At 48.0% G+C, this 13,561-nt stretch overlaps 1 long non-coding RNA gene across 1 annotated transcript in view; it reads right to left on the bottom strand.

The window, feature by feature from the left end:
- The window catches only part of LOC311633794, a 96,746-nt gene extending 85,559 nt beyond the window's left edge, over positions 1-11,187 (bottom strand). Inside the window, exon 1 of the long non-coding RNA XR_014797015.1 lies at positions 11,146-11,187. This is a non-coding gene — a long non-coding RNA (uncharacterized lncRNA). The remainder of the gene's footprint in view (positions 1-11,145) is intronic.
- Between the last annotated feature and the right edge of the window lie 2,374 nt (positions 11,188-13,561).

Raw genomic sequence — 13,561 nt, 5'->3', positions numbered from 1 at the left:
AGGGCAGTAAAGAAGGTAAGTATATATAGTGGAGGTCATGATGGTGATATCATGGCAGAGGCAATATCGGATGTGATGATGTGGATGAAGTGGAGATGACAGAGGTAATGCTAACTGCAGTCACAGTGGGAAGAATGGGGGAAGGATGGCAATGAAGAGGTGAGGGTGTTAGAAATTAGGAAGAGAATTGGCAGTGGCAGGGAGTTGGGGTATGAAGATAACTTTGGTGACTAATAAGAGGTGAGGGTGATGGAAAAGATGATGAAAATGAGCTGGTGAAGATGGTTTCTCAAGACTCTTAAGCTCCTTGGGGGAGGCTGTTAGAGAATCATCAGAACAAAAGCAGGGAGAAAGGGGGAAGGAATCTGAAGAAACAATGTCTGCTGTGATGGGGAAGAGGAGGAAGTTCCCAACCATAGACCTAAAGAAAACTCAGAGACAACTTCTGGCTTCTCTTCAGCAACATCTCAGCTTCACCCAGTTCCATTTTGTGAGGCTAGCAGACTTGAGGTCTGTAAGTGGCCAGTGGGGTGACTGACCAGGGTTGGAGAAATCATAGCCACTGGGCCTTAGTTTCCTCTTCTATGAAGTTGGAGGAAGTATGAAAATGAAGTGAATAAGTGAGTTTGGTCTCTTGCTGGGGCAGCAGGGCCCTTATCCACAGAGGTCCCTGGGCTGACCAGCTGTGCACGTGCAGTGGCAGGAAGCTGCCTGTGGGAGGCAGGGAAGGATGAGGTGAGTATCAGAAAACAGAGAGCACGTGGTAACCAAGACCAAGGAGACATTCGCAAATGTCTCCTCAGGAGAACAGACAATTGCCTGCTATCACTCCTCCATGGCCCAGATCCTCTTCACTTTTCTGTCACCCTCACCTTATTTTGGTTTCTATACTGAAGGTTGCCAGAACTGTATCCCTGACACTCTCCTCACAGTTCAAGTTCCCTCTGGGGAGGTCACACCCTAAGACAACTACAGAGTGAACTGGTTTAGCACACATGCTCTAGAGTCAGACTCCAGATAATAGTTGTGTGACCCTGGTGCTTAACCTCTTTGAGGCTCTGCTTTCTCATCTATAAATTAGGAATAAAAATATCTACCAAACAGGCTGTAGTACGGGTGTCTATAACATGTTTAGTCCAGCTAACTTCAACTCAAAGAACTGGTAGCTGTTCTGAATCACGCAGGCACAGGGCAGACACTTCAGGAGTCAAGTGCACCAATCTCATTTATTCTTTAACCTAAGAAGCAGTAGCCACAGGAGTGAGGGCCTCTCTAAGACCTGTGGCTTCTGACAGCTGCAAGGTACAACAGAGCCATCTGCTCCTTCAAGTGGAACCTACACTTGCACATGTTGTCCTGCAGGGGACGCACCTCCTCCACAAGCCAGGGCTCCATGGAAGACCAGGCTGCCCCAGGGAGAAAACACCCTGCCCAGATTGTAAATCACTCTGCAATCCCTGTGCTCCACTGGAGAGAAGGGGTGAGAAAAAAGGAAGCCTAGACCTCTGGCCAGATCTGCTTTGGGAGGCTGGAAGAGGGGCAGAGAGATGGAATCAGTTGTTGTTTGTGGAGCTCAGAGGTCCTAAGTCTTTCACTCTGTCTGCAGATTTGCTGAGGACTGGCCATTAGCTTAGGGCAGAAGAGCCATCAAGGTTTCCCTGAAAGCATCTCTGGGCAATTCCACACCCCTTTCTTTGTTTGGAATCCCTCCCCACACATACACACTGTGCTCCAGCATGATTCACAGTGAGCGGCCCAGCTGGTGGTCCATGTTTGCCTAGGGTGGCCTGAAGAGAGCACGACTTGGCAGTCACTTCTCCTATGTGTCTATCAGCCTCCTCCCTAGGCCCACAAACCACACAGGCACACACCAGGACGCTGCTGTTCCCATCAGCAGAGGTTCTGCTCTGAGTCACGCAGGCACAGGGAGCAGTGACAACACAAGCCCACAAGCCGTGCCTTCCTGCTACAGGGCCAGTGTCAGGGCCAGCAGGACCATTTAGGATGCACACTGAATGCCAATCTGAACAAGGTAGAACCATGGACATGTATGAACCAGGGAAGGAATGCAATGAAGTCTGGGTTGAAGGGTTCTGTGTGGGGCTGGAATTTGAGGCTGCTTCTGTTTTTTCTAGCCAATAGAACTACACTGTTTGCCACAAATGTGGGCTTTAATATTTTAGTAATTTTAAAAATGAAAAACAGGTAAAATATTTATTATATTTTACTAATATATTCATTGCTTCATGTAATCAATAGGAAGATATTAATGAGATTTTTACATTCTTATTTTGGTATAAGTCTTTAAAATAGTGTATATTTTATACTTTCAGCACATCTGAGTGTGACAAACTACATTTCAAGGGCTCAGTAGCCACATGGAGCTAGTGGCTCCCATATGGGACAGTGCATGTGAGATAGTCACTCACCCTTGTTACCTCTGGTCCCCAATCGCAGTAAGCATATATGGACTTTCTGACTCACAGGCTGGTGGTCTTCTGGGATCCTGAGCAGCAGTGGCTGAAGGATCTAATGAGCTCAGGCTCCCTCCCTTTGATTACCCCCACAAGGGCAGCCCATGGAGCCTTCTGGAGAACAGGAACCTGCTCATAGCTGGATGGGCCATCGACCCTTGCCAGGGAGCTCCCTCGCCAGAGGAGGCTTCCAACTGGTGCAAGCTTCACAGGATAGATACCTCAGAAGCCCTCTTCAAACCAGTCCTCAGGGCACTCAAGGCACAAGGCTGTGCTACCAGAGCTCCTTGCCAGGCCCATAGCCCCACGTGAGGCTGGGGATGGCCCTCTGCCCTACTTGAGGGGAGGAACTTTGTGCAACTATAAGGGAAGTTAACAGTATCTGCAGAGTAAAAGAAGAGAGTACGGAAAGAGGTCCATGAAGGCAACAGTCTGGGCAAAGGTCTGAAAGTGGGATCTAGGGGACAGGCGATGACAGGGAGCCAAAGGAAAATTAGGGGAGAAAGAGAAAGGAGCAGCTGTTGGCCTTGGAGGTGTGTGTGTGTTTGTGTGTGTGTGTGTGTGTGTGTGTGTGTGTGTGTGTGTGAGAGAGAGAGAGAGAGAGAGAGATGCATGCTAAATGCCAATCTAAACAAGGTGGAATCGTGGACGTTCTGAGCCAGGGAAGGGATACAATGAAGTCTGGTTTGGGGGCATGTTAACTGGAGCCCATGCAGAAAGGACCAGGAAGGAAGAACTGAGTAAGGAAGTCACCACTCTGGGGTGATTATACATGGGATGAAGGGGATTTGTGACCTCCTGTGTTTGGCTCTAGAGAGCTCAGCCTAGGTTGGGCCTCCGTGTAGAGTCTTCAGAGAAAAGTGGGTCAGAGGCTTTAAGGTTGGTAACCCAGGGGTTTCCAGGCTTTCTCTGCATGTCTCTAGGAGGGCCTGCCAGCTTCCAAAGGGATTCCAATGGCTACTGTGGCTGTGAGTTGGGTAGGGTTTTGCTTCTCACTCACCTTCTACTCTGGACTCCAGAGTCTGAGGGCTAAGCCGTGAGCCTGGGTTCCTGCACAGCCAACATATTCACAGCCCACTGCAGACCATGCAGGGCATTTGTGAGCATTTTAAAAGGCTGTCCCTCTGAGAAGATGCATCCCTTTGGTAGATAGTGCCTTGTGCTAAAATGTGCCCAGAATGGGCTGGGTTTCACTCCCATCTCTCCCATGGCTGAGACCCAGCACATAAACGACATGGCCATGCATTGCAGTCCTTTATGTTTTCCAGCACTGAGGGAAACTGTGCCAAAGTGGTAAGTCACATCTGAAAAGCACAATGAGACTTTACCCCCATCTCCCTCAGATCAGGAGCTCAGAGCTATGAGGGGACAGGATGGTGGGGAGGTTCAGGCAGAGTGAACTTGTTGAGCCCATGGAATCAGAGCAGCAGTGTGCCAGGCTACAAAGATGGTTACATCTTGTCTTCTTGGAGCCAAGTGAACACAACTCTAGGAGACAGGCAGGATAGAGAGTAGAGTTCTACTTAAAAATAAACAAACAAACAAAAGCCAAAGCATTTAAGTGCCTCAGTTGGCAGTTAATAACAAAATGGTGGGGATAAGAAGCCAAGTCACAGGGCAGTGAAGAGGCACCAAGCAAACCTAGGGATTGTCCTTGCCCTGATCTTGGGCACTCATTTCACCTTTCTGACTTTGTTTATCTGAGTTAACATGAAGATAACTACGGCTCTTCCCCAGATTAAAGATAACACTGTATAGAGAGTGTGTAGTGACGGCTACAGAAACTGGGACTAAGACCTCAATTTCTTGCAGGGAGAGATGTGGACACTCCCTAAAGGCCCATATAGATGAGGAAGTCTAGGACGTTAGAGAGTTGTCAAAGTACCAGACCCACAGACCAACAGAAGGTGGCTCAGAAAGCTGTGCCCAGCCCCCTTCAGGACCAGGTGAACACGGCCTGCTGAGAGCTCCCAGGGTAGCCCAGGCCAATGACTCCATGTGGGCTATGGGTCGGGATCTCTCGCCCAACTTGGGGCAGCTCTGCAGGGCCATCTGGAGCCATCTGCTTTCTCAGCGGTGCAGCTGCTGCTCTGCCCACCTCTCTTCCTTTACTGTGAGAGGCAACCCCACTCAAATCCCTGAGCGTAAACCTCCATCCCTGAGTGCTTCCCAGGGATAGTATTCCTTTCTTCTGGCTGCTGTAACAAATCAGCACAAACTTTGTGGCTTAAAACTACACTCATTTATTGTCTCTCAGTTCTGGAGGCCAAACGTCAGAAATCAGCCTCCAACGTGGCAGCACAGTTGGCTCCTTTGGGGGACTCTAAGGGAGAATCTGTTTACTCACCTTTTCTAGCTTCTGGGGGCCTCCTGCATTCCTTGGCTCGTGGCCCCTTACTTACATCACCCCAACCTCTGCTTCCAATGTCATATCTCCTACTTCCTCCTCAGAAATTCTCATCTTCCTCTTGTAAGGACCCTTGTGATTAAATCTAGGGCTCACCCAAACAATCCAGAATAAACTCTCCAGCTCATAATCCCTAACTTAATCACATATGCAAAGTCCCCTTTCCCATTCAAGATAACATCGCCAGGTTCTGAGGATTAGCATGTGGACATTTTAAAGCAGGGGTCCTCAAACTTTTTAAAGTGGGGGCCAGATCACGGTCCCTCAGAGAGCTGGAGGGCCGGACTATATGAACTACTAATTCCTACTGTAACACCTTGGCTGCGCTCACTGCCCAAAAAACCTGGCGGGCAGGATCAGACTCCCGTGGGGGCTGCATGTGGCCCGCGGGCCGTAGTTTGAAGACCCCTGTTTTAAAGGGACGAGGAGAGCTATTCAGCTTATAACACCAAGAAGCCAAACCAAAGGAAGTAGCCTTCTATCTTAAGCTCAAAGGCCTAATGAGTCTGATTCCATCAAAGAACAGTGGGAGAAGTCTGACTGTTGAAAGCACTGCCTTTGGAGGCAGTGAGACCTAGGTCATGAGATAACTAGCTACCAGGAGGCTTACGCAGGCCTAGAAGTCTTTGAAATCCAGGAATGTCTGCATTCTTTTTTCTCTATCCCTAAATGTTCCTCATTTTTTAAAGCTTGGCTGCTCCAGCCCACTCAGAACAGCTGCCTGCTCTCTGGCCTCCACCCTGCTACCCGGTGCCTCCATTGGTGCCTGCCCCCAGCCTGCTACACCAGTCTGTCTGCAACTTCTTTCTCATTTTTTCACCTTTTGATGCCCAGCATGGGGGTCTGTGCTCCTGGAGAGCAGAAGCCTCATTTGCTTCCAATCAATCAAATAAATGCTCGTAGAACTGGGTCACCCTAAGCTAATCCATAACTCCCAAGGAGAAAGATGAAGTGCAAGGTGTCAGCCCAGTGGCCTGGCAGCTCAATTGGAATGGGTACAGGCTAGGATATTCTAGTGAGCCCCACCTACACTTCCATCCATCTAGGCTTGGCAGCTGGAGGAGTGGTATTCTGCTGCTGCTACAGGCCCACCGGGTGGCTCTCCCTGGCTCTGAGCAACTCCCCAATCTGCTAGTAGCCCTCTTTCTCCAGCCCCAGGTACCTTCCAATGGCTTTCCCATTTCCATATTTTTCAGAGTAGTTTACATACTCTGTATTATCTCTCGTTCTCCCATAAGTCAATCCTGTCTGGCTTCTGCTCCTTTCTCCCACAACACTGCCTTCCCCAGAGTCACCAACAACCAAAGGCTCCAGCAAGGGCTGGCTTCTCTGCAGCTCTCCATCCTGCCCACCCCTTGGCTTCTAAGTTTCTCTTCAAAAGGCAATTCTGTGGCCCTGGACTGGACTTGGTCCCCACATGGGTCAGACTGGAATGCTAGGAGCATGAATGTCCCAGGAACAATCCATAAACGACTAGGGGTGGAAGTTGGTGGACAAATACATGGAACAGTTCTGAGGTATGTTTTGCATATCAGGGAGTCCCCATTGGGGCTGGGCCAGGAGTTGCCCACAGCTGTGGCCTGATCATTAACACACCTCTTATTGACTTGCCTCTCTACCCAATCTCACTTCCCTGCCTTCTCCTCTGCTTCCTGGAACCACCTCCCAAACAAATGGTTCACCCAAATCCTTGTCAAAATGCCTGTTTTCAACCTGGCCAGTGGGCACCAAAGGGTCTTGGGTTCCATTCCTGGTCAAGGGCATGTACCTGGGTTGCAGGTTCTATCCACACCCCAGTTGGGGCTCATTCAGGAGGCAACCAATCTCTCTCTCCCTCTCTCTCTCTCTCCTCTCTCTCTCTCTCTCTCTCTCTCTCTCTCTCTCTCTCTCTCTCTCTCTTTGGGTGTGTGTGTGTGTCTCTTTCTCTCTCTCTCTCTCTCTGTCTCTTTCTCTCTATCCTCTCTCTCTCTCTCTCTCTCTCTCTCTCTCTCTCTCTCTCTCTGTCTCTCTCTCTCTCTCTCTATCTTCCCACTCTCTCTCTCCCTCCCTACCTCCCTCCCTTATTCCTTTCTCTCTCCCTCTCTCCCCATCCTCCCACTCTCTCTAAAGAAAATAGGGGGAAAGATCCTCTGATAAGGATTAAGAAAAAGCAAAAAACACAAGCCTTGTTTTTGTGGAAACCAAACTAAGGCAGCAACAGATCATGTTACTCTTTCCATTGCCAACCAAAAGAGACCAGGCTCCTTTGCTCAGTCTCCAAGGCTCTTGATGGTCCTAATGTGTCTGCCTCTTCTGTATCACTTATCTCCCTTTCCAGCCTAGTGGTCACCAGCACCATGCACCATCCACAGCAGCTGTGTCCCCCATACACAGGAGTGCCCTTGTACCTTTCTACTTTATGCTCAATCAGCATTTTGTCTTGGCGGCCTTCCTTTGTGACTAGGGAGACAAATCTTGGACTTCTTGCCTAATCAGCATACTGTGAAGTCAGCTATGAGGAAGAAGTAGCCAGGATGGGATAGACTGTTGGCCCAGAGTGAGACCTTGTTCTGGAGAGGCTGCTATGCCAGCAAATCCCCTCCCTCCAAGGCCCTGCAGGCAGGCAGGAAGCCTCTTCTCCTTGCCCGGTGATCAGCTTGCACTGTGTTAACCTAAAAAATAAAAAGTTCTTTCAAAGTGAGAGGCAAACAAGCATTTACTTGAGATCAATAAGAACAGCTATTCTGTGCCATGGCTGGTGTGACTCAGTAGACAGAACATTGGCCCATGCTCCAAAGAATTGCAGGTTCAAACCCTGGCCCCAGACAGGGTGCATCCAGGAGGCAACCAATCAATGTGCCTCTCTCACATCGGTGTTTCTCTCTCTCTCTTTCCCACTCCCTTCTACTCTCTCTAATAATCAATACAAATTCTCCAGTGAGGATTTTTTTTTAAAAGCTATTCTAAGATTCAATGAATCAACAGAAGCCCAAATAGTACTGTGTTTAGGAGATGAATATTTATGAGAGGAGAAGGGGAACAATACATCAGTAGAAGAAAGATGTTTTTTGTGTGCAAATAACATACATACTGATGTTCATTCTAAGCAATGTTGTTGATTTTTAGTCCAGAAGTTATCAGATAGTCATAATAACTGTTTTTCCTTGCAAAAAAAATTTAAATATATTTATTGTTGATAATATTACAGATATCTCCCATCTCCCCTTCCCCACTGCCTCTTTCTTCCCCTTTCTCTCAGCCTCTCTCCCTGAAAAAAATTTTTGGACACAGTATTTCCCTAAGCCCAGTCAAAAGGTTATTTTGTCCTGTTTTAACATCCCAAGGTTTGAGGTATCCAACTCCATTTTAAAGTGGCTCCATTTATATTATTGTTTACAACTGGCTCAAAAAAATGAAACTTGCATTTCTTCCCAATTCTGCATTCATTGACATCAAGTTGGTATCTTGAAATCAGCCATGGTGAGAGTATTTACACCATGGAAACTGGCAAATGCTACAAATCAAGGATTTAGTTTTCTTCAGGGAGCCACTACTGCTTTTGTCCCCATCCCTGCTCCCCACAACATGTGGCTCTGAATGTGATGAAATCCACACAATGTTTGCAGGTTTATAGCACAGATTCCAGCTCTAAGTTTCCTTTAGAATCAGGGCAGAATCAGCTTGTGGGAAGGATGTCAATTGGGCAGGATGATTCCAAGATGGTTGTGGATGGAGCAGGGACCAGAGGGCAGATAGGTGAGGTGGAAACCAGAGCAGGAAGGAACTGGGAGGTCAGGGCTGTGTGTGTGTGTGTGTGTGTGTGTGTGTGTGTGTGTGTGTAGAAAAGAGAAACAACAAGGGAGAGACAAGGAGAGAAAGAAAAGAAAAAAGGGAGGGACGAAGACAGAGTAAGGCAAGGTAAATAGAAACAGAGGCAGAAACAGAAAGACAGCGTGAGAAAGGGAGAGTAAGACAGAAATGGCAAAAGCCAAGGGCAAAAATAGTGACAAAAGTGAAAACGGAGTGATGAACAAAGACACTCAGCATCATTACAGGTCCTAGGAGGTAAGCAGGCACATACCTAGCTGACAGTGAAACCTGCTTCTACAGCATTCAAGTTTATTCTATGGAGCAGCTTTCAAAGAGGCCAGAAAACCAGGTATCCCCCATAACCCAACCACCAGCCACAGTGGGAACACCTTAGGTGCCAATCATCTACCAGGATTAAAAAATGCTAATGTTTGATTACTTCTTCCATTTAGGCACAAAGTCCCTCAGTAATTCAATAATGCATTGCCCAATTACTCACATGATGAGCAATTTTAAATTAGGTTAAAAATTTTTAGGCTTGTAAATTGCTAAGTAGTTTGATTGTTTCTGAAGGAAATTCCCTCCTATGGCTTTATTCTCCCTTCTTAATCAGAAGTGAAAGAATGAGCAGATCTAGAGTCTGCCTGGTGGCTCCCCTGGCTGAATTCAGTACATCTGTGAGGTTAGGCTCCCCAATTCACACCCTGCCCCTTGCCTGGCGATGTACTGAAGTCAGCTTTATGATGCAAAAAACAACAAACGACTTGTAAATCTTTTCCCGATTCTGCATTCAGTGGCATCATGTTGGTAGCTTGAAATTGGTTATGTACCCTGACTGGGAACCAAACTGTGACCTCCTGGTTCATAGGTGGAAGCTCAACCCCCTCCTCCTTTCTTCCCTCCCTCGCTCTTTACCTCTCTCCTTCCCTCCCTATAACCTGAGCCGTTACTCCCTATCAACCAATTAGCCCACAGAAAATAGCTAAATATAGTGCCTTATGCCTTGGCATCTACCAACTAGCACAAACTGTCCGTGCTCTTTCCTTGCTCAACTGTGTCGTTCCAGTCATGAGCCATCTGCTGCACCTGGAACCTCATTGGGCTGCTCTCCAGCCTGTTTTTGTTGGGGTCTGCACTGATGAAAAGTAGTTTGTGAAGACCAGTTTGGAAAGACTAGTGTTCAGATCTTAGCGTTACCACTTCCTAGTGTGTGACCTCAGGCAAGTTATTAACCTCCCTGAGCCTCATGGTCCTTGTCTGCACAGTGGGACTAATATTGCATGGCTCACAGAACTGCTGGGATGGTCAACCAGCATAATAGGTATAAGATTCTAGCCAAGACCTGGCACAGAGGGAGAGCTTGATAACAGTTCATCCCTTCCCGTCACACATTCTTTGCTTGTCCCACAGTAGAACAGAAGTCATAAAATTATGCCTACCCAGAAAATCTGTAAAATCAGTAGTTTGTTATGGACAGAGTATCTATCCCTATGTCCTGAACCCCACCTTCCTCTTTGACCCTATGAGGCAGTCAGATGTGCTTCCTGGGGAACCGCGTGTGCGCGCGCGCGCGCGCGCGCGCGCACACACACACACACACACACACACACACACACACACACGAGGGCATGTGCACATCTGTTCACTTATGGTGCAGGTGCATAGGCCATAGGCTAACTGGGGCAGGAAGAATGGGCAGGGAGGTGGGAGCATGCAGTGCCCCCTTAACCCCAACATCCCTCCACCAGCCTGCCTCTGCACTGTCCTCCTAGGCAAGAGGTACCCTGTGAGTGTGAAGAGGCTTTAGTGCCCTCTGCTGACAACAACGCTACCTGCAACCCACATTCAACTCAATAGAGCCTGTGTGGCAAGCACTGGGTGCCTGGGGGACTCGCCTCCTTTTAGTGTGGGGAAAAGGAAAACCAGAAAGGGGGGAAGAGAAAGGATACGGAGGTTCAAAGAACCCCTTCTGTCTTCAAAGCCTTCAGGATGGAGGATCCAGCTATGTGTCCACTGTGAGCACATCAGCTGCTTACAGCAGAATCACCTCCTCAGACGCGCTGAAGACTTCACAGGGACACAGCCAGACCCCAGGGGATCCCTAGGCTCTGGCTGTGATGCCTGTAAATCCACACAACAGAACTATACCCTGTTCCAGAGAGATTTTTCTGCCACCTCTGGAAGGGCCAAGGCCCAGAGGAGGAGGCAGGAGAACTTGATGGTAAAAAATGTGGACTTGGGAGCCACATGACCTTGGGTTCCTAACCTTTCCAAGACTCTGCATTCTTCAAAATGGATGGAAATAATACAATTGCTGTGGGAATTAAATAAAAATTTGCACAGAGCACAGCCCAGGGCCTGGCACACAGCAGGCACACAATAAACACGGCTATTATTATTACTGCTATTGTCTCCCTTCCCATGGGCTTCATGAGTGGTGAAGAACACAGTGTGATCAGAATCTCTGCAGCTTACCTGTACCCTGGGAGGTGGGGTCATCAGAGTCCTGGTCTTTGTCACTCAGATACCTATCAGAAACAAGGGTTGAGATGGCCTTGTGGGCACTGACCCTTTTTCTTCTAGGTGGCTCTTCCCTACTCCCCAGGAGCTGCCCTCCTGGGCCAGGCTGCCTCTGCAGGTGTGCATCTGGCCTCACATGGACGGTGAGGCCCTTCTCTGGGACATTTAGACTTAGAGTCACTGGGAACCAGTTCTGTCTTGTGACAAACCTTCATGTTACAGCACTTGGAAACTGTCAGTGGCTATCACTTCTGTATTGTGGACCAAATCAGTCTGCAGTGAGAGGAAAGAATGAGGCAGGAATAGAAAATGAAGGATTGAAGGGGTTTTCATGGTTCACACACCCCTGGTTCCAGATGCCACTTATGCCCACCTATGTCACCATCCCTCCACCGGGTGAACTACTAGACTCCTACTTAGATTCTGTGAGGTGCTCCAAGGTCCCTACAGTAAGCCCCCACTTCTGCTCAAGTGTGCATGAGTGGGGCTTCTGTTACTTGCAAGCAAAGGGACAAGGACATGGTCCTCAACTCTTTGGTCCCCTGCTGCCTCTCTTCATCTTCACTCACAGCTGTTCCCATCCTACACTTTCGTACATTCCCTAACCCAAAAAAAGTTCCAAAGCTGTTTTTTTATTTTTGCTTTTAAGAAATGTTTTCTCAAGTGTAACATGTTCATTATAGTCTCCGTTTGTTGAAGTATAAACATGAAATTGTTTTCTAACAACTAACCCTCTTACCCAACTGAGTGCCAGGGCTCTGCGGGACACAGTAGGTGCACTGTACACATCCCTGCATTCCCCTCTGTTAGAACAGTCTCATCAGTAAGACTTGTCCCTGTTCCCCTCCTCCAGTCAACCCCATCTCTGCTCAGACAGACTGTGACTGCCTCTCCCTCTCTCTTCTACGGATCTCTGGGACTGGAGACTAGGAGAGGGATTGGAGTCTCATGAAACTGTCCTCTCCTGAGTGAATTATCACTGCTTCTCTGGCTACTAAAACCTGCGTCCCTCGGGAGGGCCTGTTCATCCTTTGAAGTGAGGTTCTCCTGGGTGGGCTCCATCATCACAGCTGAGTGCAGCTCTCTCTGTAGTGCTCTCTCTGCCTCCTTTCTGTCTCCTATTTCCCCTTTCCCCTACTCAGGCAGCTCAGTGTATATCACAGAGTCCCCAGATGAAACAGACACCCACCATGCTAGTCTTGCCTTAAAGTAAATTTCCTGTGGAGAGTAGCTTCTGCCAGTGACACGACAGTTGTTCCCCCTACCCTTACTGCTCTTACACTCGCCGCTGGGTGTCGAGGTTGACAGAGAAGAGACAGTGCAATCCTCTTGCCAGACCTACAGAAGGGAGATGTGCGAATCTCTGATTGTAGGGGTACAAGGGCCCTGATATTTTCACATTCAGTTTTGGGTCTTAGCTGCCTTGCAGAACAGGAGGAAAAGTGCCAAGCAACATCCTGTTATGCTGGCACAGGGCTCTCCTCCCTCTTAGAGCCCAGCCAAACTAATCAAAAAGAAAGGAAAGCTAATTCCCAATCCAGGAATGCGGGGAGTTCATGGGAAATGTGTAAGATGCAGATCTAAGGGAGACCCAAAAGACTGACTCGCAACTTCAGTTTCTGAGAGAGCAACACTGTACCAGGAAAAGCAAGCAGACGAGATGCTGGCAGCATTTGCCTACTGCCCCCTAATTTGGAGGGCAGGGGATAGAACATGAGCTTGCAGAGAATATGCCACTTGCATATTCCATGATGTGGATCAATAGGCTGTGGAAAGAGTTGACAGGGAGGCTTTGGGGTGCATATGGTCACTAGTTCAAGTAAATAATGGTGGAGGGGCGGGGGAGACAGGAAGCTCTCCCTGAATCAGCTTCTCCCTGATTCCACGTTTCTCCTGTCATGAAAGGGTGAGTGCAAGTTTGTCATGGCTACATCAGTTACCTGGCACATAGACCCTGCCTGTGTCCCACTGGACCTGCCCAGCCAACTCCCAACTACACCCCAAGTAGACCCCTGCTTTGTACTCACTTCATTTAATTAAAATGTGAACTCTGAGAAAAGAGATTTGGAAAACAAGAAGGAAAGAATGAAATGAGTAGATGGCTGGCTAACAGGCAGGTAGAAATTAAAAGGAAACCATGTAAGAGCAAGAAAGGTTGTAAAGAAACTAATAATGTAGCTGCAGATTTAAAATTGCTTTATGATGGTAAAACAACAGAATGGAAACTACAGAAAACTGAATTGTTAAGTGTGAAGAACAGATAGGAATTCTCTGAGAATGCAGGGGAAAGCCCAAAGGAAAAAAAACACTAAAAGAGGGAGCATAATAGACATCAAAGGAGAAACCAAACAAATGAAACAAAACAAGAATC

The sequence above is a fragment of the Pipistrellus hanaki genome (genome assembly GCF_964339955.1).
Source record: "Pipistrellus hanaki genome assembly, chromosome: 1".
In the NCBI taxonomy this organism is placed as follows: Eukaryota; Metazoa; Chordata; class Mammalia; order Chiroptera; family Vespertilionidae; genus Pipistrellus; species Pipistrellus hanaki.
Note: the sequence above shows the minus strand (reverse complement) of the source record. Positions and strands in the feature narration are given on the sequence as shown.